The sequence below is a fragment of the Rattus norvegicus genome, chromosome Y (assembly GCF_021556685.1).
Source record: "Rattus norvegicus strain SHRSP/BbbUtx chromosome Y, alternate assembly SHRSP_T2T, whole genome shotgun sequence".
In the NCBI taxonomy this organism is placed as follows: domain Eukaryota; kingdom Metazoa; phylum Chordata; class Mammalia; order Rodentia; family Muridae; genus Rattus; species Rattus norvegicus.
In genome coordinates this window covers 44,063,001-44,080,022 of record NC_141555.1, presented here as the reverse complement: position 1 = coordinate 44,080,022, position 17,022 = coordinate 44,063,001, and positions in this window count along the sequence as shown.

Here is a 17,022-nt window from a genome sequence, read left to right as displayed (position 1 = left end):
CAGATCCCATTACAGATAGTTGTGAGCTACCATGTGGTTGCTGGGGATTGAACTCAGGACCTCTAGAAGAGCAGTCAATGCTCTTAACTGGTGAGCCATCTCACCAGCCCCTCTTTATTTCTTTTATTTTTTTCAGAGTTGGGAACCAAACCCAGGGCTTTGCACTTGCTAGGCAAGTTCTCTACCACTGAGCAAATCCCCAACCCCTAATTGAATATTTATATATTTTCATTTCAATTGTTATGTCTTTACTCAGTTTCATTTCCATAAGATCCCTAAGCAGTCCACATCCAATGCCTCTATAACCACATTTTTTGCCCCATGACATTCCCATTCACTGGGAGTCAATCCCATGGATGACCAAGGGCTTCTCCTTCCTTTGGTGCCCTACAAGTCCATGCTCTGCTACATATACAGTTGGAGCCATAATCTGTCCATGTACAGTCTTTGAACATTGGTTTAGTAAAAGAAAGCTCTGGTTTGTTGGCATCCTTTTTCTTATTGGGTTGAAAGCCCCTTCAGCCCTTGTGATCCTTTCTCAATATCTAAATCTACCAACAACAGTACCGTTTTCAGTTTACTAGTTTGCCACTGGCCTTCATTTTGTATTTGAAATGCTCTAGCTGTGTCTCTCAGGAAAGATCTATATCCAGTTCCTGGAAGAATGCACTTTTTAGATTCATCTATATTATCTAGATTTGTTACTCTCTCTCTCTCTATCTATATATATATATATATATATATATATATATATATATATATATATACACACACACACACACACATACACTTTGGTGGCTTCTATAATTATGAGGTTAGGTGGAATTTTAACATGGATTCTGCGCAATTAGCTCAAGAATGTAGAATCAACAAATGACAATGCCCAAATAGACTACCTCCTGTTCTTATGAACCTATTAAATTTGAGGTACACTTGGAACTCACTCATTCCTCTCCGTGCCCATCCTCCTGAATCTTATGTTTGGCCTGAAGAAAGAATCATGGTAAAACATGAAAAACCCTCAAGTCTGGCCGTGGGAACACAGGAAGGTACATATTAGGAACTGATACCTATTGGGACTACAGAACTGCATTCTATAGTCTATGTTGTCATTTGCTTTACTGATGTCTGGTAATTTTAGGAAAAAATAAGGATTTGGGAGTTTGTCATTTGAAGAGAGTACACAATATTTACACTGTTATATTCACTCTAAAGCTGGCCCCCCTTTGTTGCCAAAATCATTGCAAAAATTGAATTGAAAAGCAGAATTTTTAAGTTCACATTCAGGAATATATATATAAAGTCGTATACGAAGGAATGTACAATAAGAAAACGTAATAGAATTTTGATTCAATTAAAGGTCTGCACAGAAAATCCTGGTCTTTGGGAAACAGAGAAAACCTAGCAGATTGAACTGTATGTCACAGGAATGTACCTGGGAATAGAATTATTATCCAGAAGAATCTCCTCCACTCCATGTTCCTAGATCTTTTCTACCCATTCCAAGCCCCTGACTAACTTTCTCCATTCAGACCATATAATCACTAATGAAGCAAATGAAGTCTCTAGCTGTAGAGAGATGGAGTGCATAAAGTATTCCACTGTGTAACAGGAGACACTGCTGGAAATGACACCCTTGAATCTGGTCAATGTAAGGAAAGCTGTTCAGCAGGTAGGCTATGGGAGTTCTCAGTGACATCATCATTAGGCCCTGCCTGAAAAATCTCTTGTACCCTTGAGATCCCTAGCTTCTTCTGTGACATCACAAGTGCCATCTTGACAGTAACTGCCTCTCAGATATTCCTTCCTTATATCTATGGTTTACTAATTGACCTCTAATTCAGAGTAAAGAGCCAACATGGAGGGAGAACATATAGGATGAAGAGATCAGAGATGTGGAGAAGGAAGCTGACCTTCTTTCTTGGTACAAAATAAAAGAAGAAATATGTGGATCTTGGGAAAATACCCTGGGAAGATGGCTTTAGATCTTTTGTTCTCTAGGTGCACCGAGCTCTTGGAGAACTTGCTGAACATCGTCCAGACCTTTGGGCAGATGGGAAAGTTTCTAGATACCACTTTTTAGATTTCAATGGTCCTGGGGATTGTATGGATGATGGTAAATGATTCCGAGGAAGAGTTTGAGAGCCAGATTGATTTTTTGATGCTTTAGAAGACATGGATTTTTTTCTGATATACTTGGGGTAATTGCACAAGGTCTAAAAAATTTTTTTGATGTGGACTTTCCCTCAGACCTTTGGGAATATAAAAACACTTTTTGTATTTTGAAGTCTAAATTTCACAATGACAAATTACTTTGAGGACAGAGAACACTTTCTGGAGCCCTAGAGACAGGTGAAGAAATTCCCTAAAATCCTAGGGCAGATGGTGAACATGACTTTTTGGTAGAAGGAGAAGGTACTTTAGCATCTTGTGACAATATGGAATGTCCAGCATGCCCTTGTAAGGATTGGCAACTCTCCACAATTCCTTCATCATTTTTGGAAAATTTCAAGGCCCTTTGGACAGATGGAGAAGGTGTGGGACTCACCTGAGGAATAGTTGTAGCTTTTGGTGTCTCTTTTGCAGCAGAAGATAGCAAAGGGTCCCTTTTGGCAGAAGGGGGAGGATTGAAACTGTTTTCCTTAGAAGAGTAATTTCTCAAGACACCAACAGAAGGGTCAAATATTAACCCTTTGTTTCTAGAAACTGGATGCCTGTGGTCCACTTTGGTAGAGGGAGAATGTCGACTATTTCTCCCCAGAATGGACATGTGAAATAAATCTACTTGTGTAGATGGGGATAGTTGTAAAGCATGGTGATCAGATGCAGTAGAACCTAAGACATCCTTCTCAGATGAGGAAGGTCTTAATGAACCGTGTATATATGTAAAAGTCCTGACTGTGACATCAGAATGGGGTAAGTGTATTAGAGCTACCTCTGAAGATGTGACCTCTCCTACAGCATCATGTACATATGTGAGAGGTCTGAGAGCCTCATGAACAGATAATGATGTTTCTAGATATTGTTGTGTAATTGTGGAATTTCCAAGAAAAATTTCTTCTGCTGGAGAAGTGGAAACAGACTTTCGTGTAGAAGTGTCAAGTTCCATAGCCTGCTGTATATGAAAAATAGGATCCAAGGCCCCTTCAGAATATAAGATAAAATCCAGAGCCTTTGATGAATTTTGCAGATGTTCTGAGCCCACTTGTGAGTATAAAGAAGGACTGGAAACTCTTTGTGCATATTTGGAAGAGTGTGTAGCATCTTCTGTATTTGGGGAAGACGGCCTGATCTTGAGGAGATAAGGAAGTTCGAATAGCCTCCTGTGAAGTTTGCAGAGGTCATATGCACTCTTTTGCACAAATGGAAAACAAGGGATCCCTTTCCTCAGATATCAAGGATGCTACAGACACTGGTGTTTGCATATCATGTTCCCCCACTAATGGTTAACATATGGTTGGATCCATAACTTTCTCTAAGATGCAATATGTCCTAGAACATCTTTTTTACTTGTGTCACATCCACAAGCCATTTCTAAAGATGTGGCTGTGGGTAGATATCCTTTTGTAGATGTTTCTTGTCCCACAGTCTCTTTATGAGATAGAGTATCACTCAGAGACCTCTGTTCAGTTTTGGGAAATTCTAGCATCTCTGATGTGTATGTGGAAAATTTTGGAGCCCCTCCTTTCAGGACAGAATGACCTAGAGTCCCCTGAGGAGGTAGGGGATGTTTTATCTTCTGTACATTGTATAAATATGGACTGTGTATGGCTCATGGACTGTGTGTTGAAATAAACTTGGCTCTTTTTTGGCCGGATGACAAGACAAGAGGGTCCTATTCGGTGGTAGAGGATATTTGAATAATTCTCTGTATAGGGACATTGGAAGTACTGGGGGAGATGGAGAGTGTGCTAATCATATTTTCTATGTACAGAATGCACAAGAGTCCCTTGGGTGGACTCAGAATTTTCTACCACATCTTGTGTGGGTGTGGAAATCTCAAGAGCCCCTTCTGAAGCTGGCAATGATCTTTGATCTAATGGTGTACATGCAGAAAATCTTGTCTCTGCTAGGGCTGGTATGTGTGTTATGAAGTTCACTTGGGGATTTGTGACTGTATTTTGTCCCCCTTCGAACATAAGTGATAATTTAAGCCCATTTTTAATAGTGGAGGACTTTGAAGGTCCTCTAGGTTTAATAGGGTAGTTCTGAAATCCCCTTTCTCAGCAGAATCAGGTTTCAAACTCATTTTACACAAATCAGATTGCATAACGCACTTTGGTGGAGATGGGGGACACATTTCACTGTCTTTGTGAGTGGATATAGCTCTCTGCCCTACTTTGGCAGCTGGAGAAGGTATGAGAGTTTCGTGTGGAGAGGGGGTAGCACTTAATCCATTTGTGGAATATGAGAAATCACTGAGATTACCTTTAAGAGAGGAAGTTTTGCAGCCCTCTTTGTATTATGGGGACTGTTGTACCTCCCCTTGACCAGAGTTATCTTCTTCAACACATTTGGAGGAGAAGTGCAAAGACTGGAGACCTGTAGGATAGGGAATGAACATTTGAAACTTCTTTGGGAACACTGTGGGACAGAGACATGATCACTCAGTAGAGTGGCAATACTGAAACCTTAGGGAAGGAGAGACTGCCACTTCCGCCCACCTGTGCCCACATCCCTAGCACAAGAAGAAACCGCATAGGCCTCTGGACCTATGAATATATGAGTTGTCAAGCGGCAGCAGCCCTGTAGTCCAAACTGCACCTTGATCTGAACTCGTCCAAACAGCATCCTACTACCAATTCTCCTGTCGGGTGGGGGAAGATGTAGACTGTCTGAGAGGCAGGAAACCTTGAGAACTCTGCTCACATTCCTGACTCAAAAAAAAAAAATACAAAAAACACCTAGCTCCTTCTGGGCCTCCTGGGCATAGGGACCTAGGTGCAGTAGGGGTAGGACATTTCTAGTTGTGGTTCTCATAGAGAGCTGAAAGTCAGCCCAAGAAGCAACTTCAGGCCTCGGACCAGAGATGAATCCAACTTTTTTGCTCTAAGTGACCTGTCTGTTGGACTAAGGACAAGTAAAGTCACAACTTCTCTGGGACCAGGCACTTCCAGTTCCTAGCTGGCTCCTGAACCTTGCTGAACCCAGCCCAGAGTTCCCTGCTCCTAGACGTTGTGGGAGAGAGAGATGATCATTCAGGAATGTGGGAAATACTGAGCCTACAAGGCCTAGAGTCTGCCACGTCTGCCCACCCAAACTCTCACTTCTGGCCCAAGAAAAAACTTCATAGTGCCTCTGGACCCAGGAATATAGGAGGAGTAAAACTGCAGGAGCACCATGTCCCAGACTGTGAACTTGTCAAACAGCTCCCTGCTCACAAATCCTGAGGGTGGGTGAACTAGACCTTCGGAGGGGCAGACACTCCTGGGAAACCAGAGGAGACTACTCTCTGCCCAGATTCCTGATTAAAGAGGAAAACACCTTGTGCCTTCTGTTCCCTCTCCCACCACAGAAGGACCTAGGAGAAGTAGGTCCTTCTGGCTCCTGCCCAAAGGGAGAACTGAAAGCCAGTGGACAGGAGGAACTGCACGCATGAGAGCAGAATACTCTGTTCCCATGACTGGGGAAAAAAAAGGAAAACAGGTCTACAGCAGTCCTGACACATGAGCCTAAAGGACGGTCAAGCCACTGTCAGAAAGTGCAAGACAAGCTAACTCCAGAGACAGCCTGGTGGCTAGAAGCAAGCACAGGAACTCAAACAACAGAAATCAAGACTACATGGGATCATCAGAGCCCAAATCTCCCCCAGAGCACACACTGGATATCCAAACACACCAGAAAAGCAAGATTTAGATTTAAGTTCACATTTTATCATGACGATGGAGAATGTTAAGAAGGTCATAAATAATTCCCTTAAGAAAATACAGGATAACAGAAAATACAGAAGAAAACATGTAGAAACCCATGAAGAGGGAACACAAAAGTACCTTAAAGAACTACTGGAAAAACAGCAAAAAGGAAAAGGAAGTGAATAAAACCACCCAGAAGTTAAAAATGGAAATATAAACAATAAAGAAATCACAAAAGAAGACAACCCTGAAGTTGGAAAATCTAGGAAAGAGATCAGGAGACATAGATGTGAGAATCACCAACAGGACAAAAGAGATAGAAGACATAATCTAATGAGCAGAAGTTTCCATTCAAAACATTGAGACAACTGTCAAAGATAATGTAAAAGAGAAAAAGTTCCTACCCGAAGACATACAGGAAATCCAGGACACAATGAGAAGATCAAACCTAAGGAGAACAGGTATTGAAGAGAGTGAAGACTGCCAACGTCAAGGGACAGTAATATTTTCAACAAAATTAAGGAAGAAAACTTCCCTAATCTAAAGAAAGAGATGCCCATAAACATACACAAAGCCTACAGAACTCCAAATAGATTGGACCAGAAAAGGATATCCTCCCATCCCATAATAGTCAAAACACCAAATGCACAAAACAAATAAAAATATTAAAAGCAGTAAGGGGAAGATTAAATAACATATAAAGGCAAACCTATCAGAATTACAACAATTTCTCACCAGAGACTATGAAAGCCAGAAGATCCTAGACTGATGTCATAAAGACACTATGAGAACACAAACGACAGCCCAGGCTACTGTATCCAGCAATACTGTCAATTAACATAGATGAAGAAACCAAGATATTCAATTACAAAACCAAATATACACAATATTTTTCTACATATCCAGTAATACAAAGGACACTAACTGGCAAGCCCCAACACAAAGAGGCAAGAAAAATCATAGATAAAGCAAGAATTAATTTTTCACAACAAAACAAAGAGAATCACACAAACATAAACTAACCTCCATTTATGAAAATAAGAGAAAGTGACCATCACTATTCATTAAAATCTCTCAACTTCAATGGACTCAATTCCTTACAAAAAAGACACAGATTGACAAACTGGATATGCAATGAGGACCCAGCCTTTTGCACTACAGGAAGCACACTTCAGAGATAAAGACAGACACTACCTCAGATTAAAAGGATTGAAAATTCTTTCCAAGCAAATGGTCTGAAAAAACAAGCTGGAGTAGCCATTCTAATATCATATAAGATCAAGTTTCAACAAAAAGTCATTAAAAAGCATAAGGAAGGACACTTAATATTCATCAAAGCAAAAATCCACCAAGATGAACTCGAAATTATTAATATCTATGCTCCAAATACAAGGGCACCTATATACATGAAAGAAACCTTACTAAAGCTCAAAGATCATATTGCATCACAAATAAAAATAGCAGGAAAATTCAACTACCTAGTCTCATCACTAGACAGATCATGAAAACAAAAATTAAACAGAGACATAGGCAGACTAACAGAAGTAATAAAACAATTGTCTTAACATATATTTTAGAACATTCTATCATAAAAAAAGGATATAACGTCTTCCACCACTTCAGGGCACTTTCTCCAAAATTGATCATATAATCAGTCAAAATCCATGCTTCAAAGGATACAGAATAACAGAAATAATCCAATGCATCCTATCAGACCACCATAGGCTAAGGCTGTTCTTCAATAACAATTAGGAAAAAACACCCACATATACATGCAATTTGAACAATGCTCTACTCAATAATAACTTGGTTAAGGAAGAAATGAAGAAATTATAGACTTCTTAGAATTTAATGAAAATGAAGGTACAATACACCCAAACTCTTGCTACACAATGAAAGCTGTGCTAAAAGGAAAACTCATAGCTCTGGGTGCCTGCAGAAAGAAACAGGAGAGAGCACACATCAGCAGCTGGGAAACATACCTAAAAGCTCTGGAATAAAAGGAAGCAAATATGCGCAGGAGGGCTTGAAGGCAGGAAGTAATCAAACTCAAAGCTGAAATCAACCAAGCAGAAAAAAGGGGGACCATACAAAGAATGAATGGAAGCAAAAGCTGTTTCTTTGAGAAAATCAACAGGATACCTTTACCCATACCCAGACTAACCAGAGGGCACACAGAGTGTGTCCAAATTAACAAAATCAGTAATTTGAAAAGGGAGACAAAACAGCAGAATAAGAGCAGATTAAAAAAGTCATCAGATTGTCCTACGAAAGCCTATATTCAACAAAACTTGAAAATTTGGAGAAAAATGACAATATTCTAGAGAAATGCCAGGTACCAAAGCTAAATCAGGAACAGTAAAATCGTTTAAACAACCAATAACTTTTAAGAAATACAAGCAATCATTAAAAGCCTCCCTACCAAAACGAGTCAAGGATCAGATGGGTTTTGTGCAAAACCTTATCCAGAGTTCATAGAAAATTTCATACCAATACTGTCCAAACTATTCCACAAAAGTGAAACAGATGGAGCACTACCAAATTCTTTTTATGAAGCCACAATTACTCTAATACCTAAACCACACAAAGATACAACAATAAAAAGAGTACTTCAGACCAATTACCCTTATGAATATCGATGCAAAAATACTCGATAAAAGTCTTGGAAAGCCTGGGCAGCACCCCACGAGCGAACTTGAGCCTCGGGACCACAGGTAAGACCAAATTTTCTGCTGCAAGAAAGCTGCCTGGTGAGCTTGGGACACACGGAAGCAGAATTTCTCTAGAACCGGACACGTTCTGTGTTTACCGGAAGTCCCACACCCGCGGATCCCGGCCCGCAGCAGCTCTCTGCTCCCAGACCCGGTGAGAGAGAGACCCAACCGCCTGGTCAGGTGGGCACTCCTGAGGCTGCAGAGCGGAAGAGACCACCAACACTGCTCACCCCTGCCCACATCCCTGGCCCAAGAGGAAACTGTATAAGGCCTCTGGGCTCCCGTGGGGGAGGGCCCAGGAGCGGCAGGACCCCTTCCGAAGACACCGCCGGACCCTGAAGGAAACAGACCGGATAAACAGTTCTCTGCACCCAAATCCCGTGGGAGGGAGAGCTAAACCTTCAGAGAGGCACACAGGCCTGGGAAACCAGAAGAGACTGCTCCCTGCACACACATCTCGGATGCCAGAGGAAAAAGCCAAAGACCATCTGGAACCCTGGTGCACTGAAGCTCCCGGAAGGGGCGGCACAGGTCTTCCTGGTTGCTGCCGCTGCAGAGAGCCCCTGGACAGCACCCCACGAGCAAACCTGAGCCTCGGGACCACAGGTAAGACCAAATTTTCTGCTGCAAGAAAGCTGCCTGGTGAACTCAAGACACAGGCCCACAGGAACAGCTGAAGACCTGTAGAGAGGAAAAACTACACGCCCGAAAGCAGAACACTCTGTCCCCATAACTGACTGAAAGGGAGGAAAACAGGTCTACAGCACTCCTGACACACAGGCTTATAGGACAGTCTAGCCACTGTCAGAAATAGCAGAACAAAGTAACACTAGAGATAATCTGATGGCGAGAGGCAAGCGCAGGAAACCAAGCAACAGAAACCAAGACTACATGACATCATCGGAGCCCAATTCTCCCACCAAAACAAACATGGAATATCCAAACACACCAGAAAAGCAAGATCTAGTTTCAAAATCATATTTGATCATGATGCTGGAGGACTTCAGGAAAGACCTGAACACACTTAGGGAAGCACAGGAAAACATTAATAAACAAGTAAAAGCCTACAGAGAGGAATCACAAAAATCCCTGAAAGAATTCCAGGAAAACACAATCAAACAGTTGAAGGAATTAAAAATGGAAATAGAAGCAATCAAGAAAGAACACATGGAAACAACCCTGGATATAGAAAACCAAAAGAAGAGACAAGGAGCTGTAGATACAAGCTTCACCAACAGAATACAAGAGATGGAAGAGAGAATCTCAGGAGCAGAAGATTCCATAGAAATCATTGACTCAACTGTCAAAGATAATGTAAAGCGGAAAAAGCTACTGGTCCAAAACATACAGGAAATCCAGGACTCAATGAGAAGATCAAACCTAAGGATAATAGGTATAGAATAGAGTGAAGACTCCCAGCTCAAAGGACCAGTAAATATCTTCAACAAAATCATAGAAGAAAACTTCCCTAACCTAAAAAAAGAGATACCCATAGACATACAGGAAGCCTACAGAACTCCAAATAGGTTGGACCAGAAAAGAAACACCTCCCGTCACATAATTGTCAAAACACCAAACGCACAAAATAAAGAAAGAATATTAAAAGCAGTAAGGGAAAAAGGTCAAGTAACATATAAAGGGAGACCTATCAGAATCACACCAGACTTCTCGCCAGAAACTATGAAGGCCAGAAGATCCTGGACTGATGTTATACAGACCCTAAGAGAACACAAATGCCAGCCCAGATTACTGTATCCAGCAAAACTCTCAATTAACATTGATGGAGAAACCAAGATATTCCATGACAAAACCAAATTTACACAATATCTTTCTACAAATCCAGCACTACAAAGGATAATAAATGGTAAAGCCCAACATAAGGAGGCAAGCTATACCCTAGAAGAAGCAAGAAACTAATCGTATTGGCAACAAAACAAAGAGAATGAAAGCACACAAACATAACCTCACATCAAATATGAATATAACGGGAAGCAATAATCACTATTCCTTAATATCTCTCAATATCAATGGCCTCAACTCCCCAATAAAAAGACATAGATTAACAAACTGGATACACAACGAGGACCCTGCATTCTGCTGCCTACAAGAAACACACCTCAGAGACAAAGACAGACACTACCTCAGAGTGAAAGGCTGGAAAACAACTTTCCAAGCAAATGGTCAGAAGAAGCAAGCTGGAGTAGCCATTCTAATATCAAATAAAATCAATTTCCAACTAAAAGTCATCAAAAAAGATAAGGAAGGACACTTCATATTCATCAAAGGAAAAATCAACCAAGATGAACTCTCAATCCTAAATATCTATGCCCCAAATACAAGGGCACCTACATATGTAAAAGAAACCTTACTAAAGCTCAAAACACACATTGCACCTCACACAATAATAGTGGGAGATTTCAACACCCCACTCTCATCAATGGACAGATCATGGAAACAGAAATTAAACAGTGATGTAGACAGACTAAGAAAAGTCATGAGCCAAATGGACTTAACGGATATTTATAGAACATTCTATCCTAAAGCAAAAGGATATACCTTCTTCTCAGCTCCTCATGGTACTTTCTCCAAAATTGACCATATAATTGGTCAAAAAACGGGCCTCAACAGGTACAGAAAGATAGAAATAATCCCATGCGTGCTATCGGACCACCACGGCCTAAAACTGGTCTTCAATAACAATAAGGGAAGAATGCCCACATATACGTGGAAATCGAACAATGCTCTACTCAATGATAACCTGGTCAAGGAAGAAATAAAGAAAGAAATTAAAAACTTTTTAGAATTTAATGAAAATGAAGATACAACATACTCAAACTTATGGGACACAATGAAAGCTGTGCTAAGAGGAAAACTCATAGCGCTGAGTGCCTGCAGAAAGAAACAGGAAAGAGCATATGTCAGCAGCTTGACAGCACACCTAAAAGCTCTAGAACAAAAAGAAGCAAATACACCCAGGAGGAGTAGAAGGCAGGAAATAATCAAACTCAGAGCTGAAATCAACCAAGTAGAAACAAAAAGGACCATAGAAAGAATCAACAGAACCAAAAGTTGGTTCTTTGAGAAAATCAACAAGATAGATAAACCCTTAGCCAGACTAACGAGAGGACACAGAGAGTGTGTCCAAATTAACAAAATCAGAAATGAAAAGGGAGACATAACTACAGATTCGGAGGAAATTCAAAAAATCATCAGATCTTACTATAAAAACCTATATTCAACAAAATTTGAAAATCTTCAGGAAATGGACAATTTCCTAGACAGATACCAGGTATCGAAGTTAAATCAGGAACAGATAAACCAGTTAAACAACCCCATAACTCCTAAGGAAATAGAAGCAGTCATTAAAGGTCTCCCAACCAAAAAGAGCCCAGGTCCAGACAGGTTTAGTGCAGAATTCTATCAAACCTTCATAGAAGACCTCATACCAATATTATCCAAACTATTCCACAAAATTGAAACAGATGGAGCCCTACCGAATTCCTTCTACGAAGCCACAATTACTCTTATACCTAAACCACACAAAGACACAACAAAGAAAGAGAACTTCAGACCAATTTCCCTTATGAATATCGACGCAAAAATACTCAATAAAATTCTGGCAAACCGAATTCAAGAGCACATCAAAACAATCATCCACCATGATCAAGTAGGCTTCATCCCAGGCATGCAGGGATGGTTTAATATACGGAAAACCATCAACGTGATCCATTATATAAACAAACTGAAAGAACAGAACCACATGATCATTTCATTAGATGCTGAGAAAGCATTTGACAAAATTCAACACCCCTTCATGATAAAAGTCCTGGAAAGAATAGGAATTCAAGGCCCATACCTAAACATAGTAAAAGCCATATACAGCAAACCAGTTGCTAACATTAAACTAAATGGAGAGAAACTTGAAGCAATCCCACTAAAATCAGGGACTAGACAAGGCTGCCCACTCTCTCCCTACTTATTCAATATAGTTCTTGAAGTTCTAGCCAGAGCAATCAGACAACAAAAGGAGATCAAAGGGATACAGATCGGAAAAGAAGAGGTCAAAATATCACTATTTGCAGATGACATGATAGTATATTTAAGTGATCCCAAAAGTTCCACCAGAGAACTACTAAAGCTGATAAACAACTTCAGCAAAGTGGCTGGGTATAAAATTAACTCAAATAAATCAGTTGCCTTCCTCTATACAAAAGAGAAACAAGCCGAGAAAGAAATTAGGGAAACGACATCCTTCATAATAGACCCAAATAATATAAAGTACCTCGGTGTGACTTTAACCAAGCAAGTAAAAGATCTGTACAATAAGAACTTCAAGACACTGAGGAAAGAAATTGAAGAAGACCTCAGAAGATGGAAAGATCTCCCATGCTCATGGATTGGCAGGATTAATATAGTAAAAATGGCCATTTTACCAAAAGCAATCTACAGATTCAATGCAATCCCCATCAAAATACCAATCCAATTCTTCAAAGAGTTAGACAGAACAATTTGCAAATTCATCTGGAATAACAAAAAACCCAGGATAGCTAAAGCTATCCTCAACAATAAAAGGACTTCAGGGGGAATCACTATCCCTGAACTCAAGCAGTATTACAGAGCAATAGTGATAAAAACTGCATGGTATTGGTACAGAGACAGACAGATAGACTAATGGAATAGAATTGAAGACCCAGAAATGAACCCACACACCTATGGTCACTTGATTTTTGAAAAAGGAGCCAAAACCATCCAATGGAAAAAAGATAGCATTTTCAGCAAATGGTGCTGGTTCAACTGGAGGGCAACATGTAGAAGAATGCAGATCGATCCATCCTTATCACCCTGTACAAAGCTTAAGTCCAAGTGGATCAAGGACCTCCACATCAAACCAGACACACTCAAACTAATAGAAGAAAGACTAGGGAAGCATCTGGAACACATGGGCACTGGAAAAAATTTCCTGAACAAAACACCAATGGCTTATGCTCTAAGATCAAGAATCGACAAATGGGATCTCATAAAACTGCAAAGCTTCTGTAAGGCAAGGGACACTGTGGTTAGGACAAAACGGCAACCAACAGATTGGGAAAAGATCTTTACCAATCCTACAACAGATAGAGGCCTTATTTCCAAAATATACAAAGAACTCAAGAAGTTAGACCGCAGGGAAACAAATAACCCTATTAAAAAATGGGGTTCAGAGCTAAACAAAGAATTCACAGCTGAGGAATGCCGAATGGCTGAGAAACACCTAAAAAAATGTTCAACATCTTTATTCATAAGGGAAATGCAAATCAAAACAACCCTGAGATTTCACCTCACACCAGTGCGATTGGCTAAGATCAAAAACTCAGGTGACAGCAGATGCTGGTGAGGATGTGGAGAAAGAGGAACACTCCTCCATTGTTGGTGGGATTGCAGACTGGTAAAACCATTCTGGAAATCAGTCTGGAGGTTCCTCAGAAAATTGGACATTGAACTGCCTGAGGATCCAGCTATACCTCTCTTGGGCATATACCCAAAAGATGCCTCAACATATAAAAGAGACACGTGCTCCACTATGTTCATCGCAGCCTTATTTATAATAGCCAGAAGCTGGAAAGAACCCAGATGCCCTTCAACAGAGGAATGGATACAGAAAATGTGGTACATCTACACAATGGAATATTACTCAGCTATCAAAAACAACGAGTTTATGAAATTCGTAGGCAAATGGTTGGAACTGGAAAATATCATCCTGAGTGAGCTAACCCAATCACAGAAAGACATACATGGTATGCACTCATTGATAAGTGGCTATTAGCCCAAATGCTTGAATTACCCTAGATCCCTAGAACAAACGAAACTCAAGACGGATGATCAAAATGTGAATGCTTCACTCCTTTTTTAAATGAGGAAAAAGAATACCCTTGGCAGGGAAGGGAGAGGCAAAGATTAAAACAGAGACTGAAGGAACACCCATTCAGAGCCTGCCCCACATGTGGCCCATACATATACAGCCACCCAATTAGACAAGATGGATGAAGCAAAGAAGTGCAGACCGACAGGAGCCGGATATAGATCGCTCCTGAGAGACACAGCCAGAATACAGCAAATATAGAGGCGAATGCCAGCAGCAAACCACTGAACTGAGAATAGGTCCCCTATTGAAGGAATCAGAGAAAGAACTGGAAGAGCTTGAAGGGGCTCGAGACCCCAAAAGTACAACAATGCCAAGCAACCAGAGCTTCCAGGGACTAAGCCACTACCTAAAGACTATACATGGACTGACCCTGGACTCTGACCCCATAGGTAGCAATGAATATCCTAGTAAGAGCACCAGTGGAAGGGGAAGCCCTGGGTCCTGCTAAGACTGAACCCACAGTGAACTAGTCTATGGGGGGAGGGCGGCAATGGGGGGAGGGTTGGGAGGGGAACAGCCATAAGGAAGGGGAGGGGGGAGGGGGATGTTTGCCCGGAAACCGGGAAAGGGAATAACACTCGAAATGTATATAAGAAATACTCAAGTTAATAAAAAAAAAAAAAAAGAAAAAAAAAATAAAATGTAAAACTGAAAAAAAAAAAAAAGTCTTGGAAAAAGGTCAAAGATCACATCAAAACAATCATCCCTCATGATCAAGTAGGTTTTATCCCAGGCATGCAGGGATGGTTTTGTATATGGAAACTATCAATGTAATCCATTATATTATCACACTCAAAGATAAAAACCCAATGATCCTTTCAATAGAAGCTGAGAAAGCATTTGACAAAATTCAACACTTCATGATAAAAGTCCTGGAAAGTACATGAATTTAAGGCCCATTCCTAAACATATACAGCAAATCCACAGCTAACATTAAACTAAGTGGAGAGAAAATTAAAGCAATCACACTGAAATCAGGGATTAGACAAGGCTGCCCACTCTCTCGCAACTTATTCAATACAGTTCTAGACATCTTAGCCAGAGCAAGAAGACACTTAAGGAGGTCAAAGGGATTAGGTTGGAAAGGAAGTATTCGAAATAGCTGTTTGTAGATGATATGAAAGTATACTTAGAGACCTCAAATGTACCACCAGAGAATTACTAAGCCTGATAAACAATTTCAGCAAAGTGTCTGGGTATAAATATAACACTGCACAAAAGTAAACAAGTGGAGAAAGAAACTAGAGATATGACACCCTTAACAATAGCCCCAAATAATGCAAAATATCTCGGGGTGACCTTTCCAGGTCCCTGCAACTTCCTAGAGATGCACAACCCACACTTGTAATTTCCATACTGTTTTCCCTGCTTCCCTATACCTAATTCCTCCGAAGCCCACTTCCTTCCCTACCTCCCCTCCCATTCAGTTTCCTCCCTCCCTCCACCCTCCTCAATATCTATTCTGCTAAATGCATTTTAAAGTCAATATTTAGGAAAAAACACTGAGTAAGTATAGGAAGTATCCCATAAGTAATTGTGGTGGATGTTTAGGCAAGATATGAACATATTAAGTTTTATAGAGGTCAAAATTGCTACATGTATTGTTAGAAGAGACACTGTCTTCATTACATACAACATGAAGGAAAACCATTCATATAATCTTTTAAGTTATACAAGGGGATCTATTAAATGAGTTACACACATCACACACCTTTATTACTTTTAAAGCTCTCCTTATTACAAATATTTACACAATGTAAATACAAAGGCTTAAACTCATGTGAGTGTACTTTGTTTCAGAATATAGTTTAGATATACAGGTTGATGACAACCTTCATCTCAGATTCAGAGGAAATGAATACATCAGGGAGTCCTCTATTACCTTACCTGTCTTCTTTCCTTTATTCCTGACGAAGTCTCCTCTCATTTGCAGCCCCTACTGTGAGATGGATAAGAAAATGCCTTAGAGTCTACAACCCAGAATCCATCTATAGGGAAAAAAAATCTCCAAATAGTACACGCAGTAAAAACTTTCTTGTAGATCTTAAAACTTGAAACAAAATACAAAGAGAAAACCCATTTCCTAGGATATTACAATATCCAGAAATGGAAGCACTCTCATGGGATTTTAAACTTCTGGACCTAACAACGAAACTGCCTCCATGAAGCTGAAGATTTATTTCTTTGGCAAGTAAGTCAGTTTGTCTCTTGACGGTTGTGCCCTCTATCCATCACTAGAGCAACGACCATGCTTTATGAGTGTGAACAGATAAACACATACCAGTTTTCACTTCTTCAAAGAATTTTAAGAAGAAATTTAAGAAGAACCTGAAAGAGAATATATAATGTTCCAGAGATGAAATATAGATATTTAAATTAGCCAGCATAAATATGTTTTTTTTAAATTTTCTGCCTTCTATTAATAATTTTGACTATTCCTGTTATGAATAAAAAGATGGTTATGTAATGTCTACCAGTCCCTAAAGCCCGAAACATTGTGGAAAACTGTTATATTTCTCCCTAACTTGGTCTTTGCTCACCATATTTTCATTGC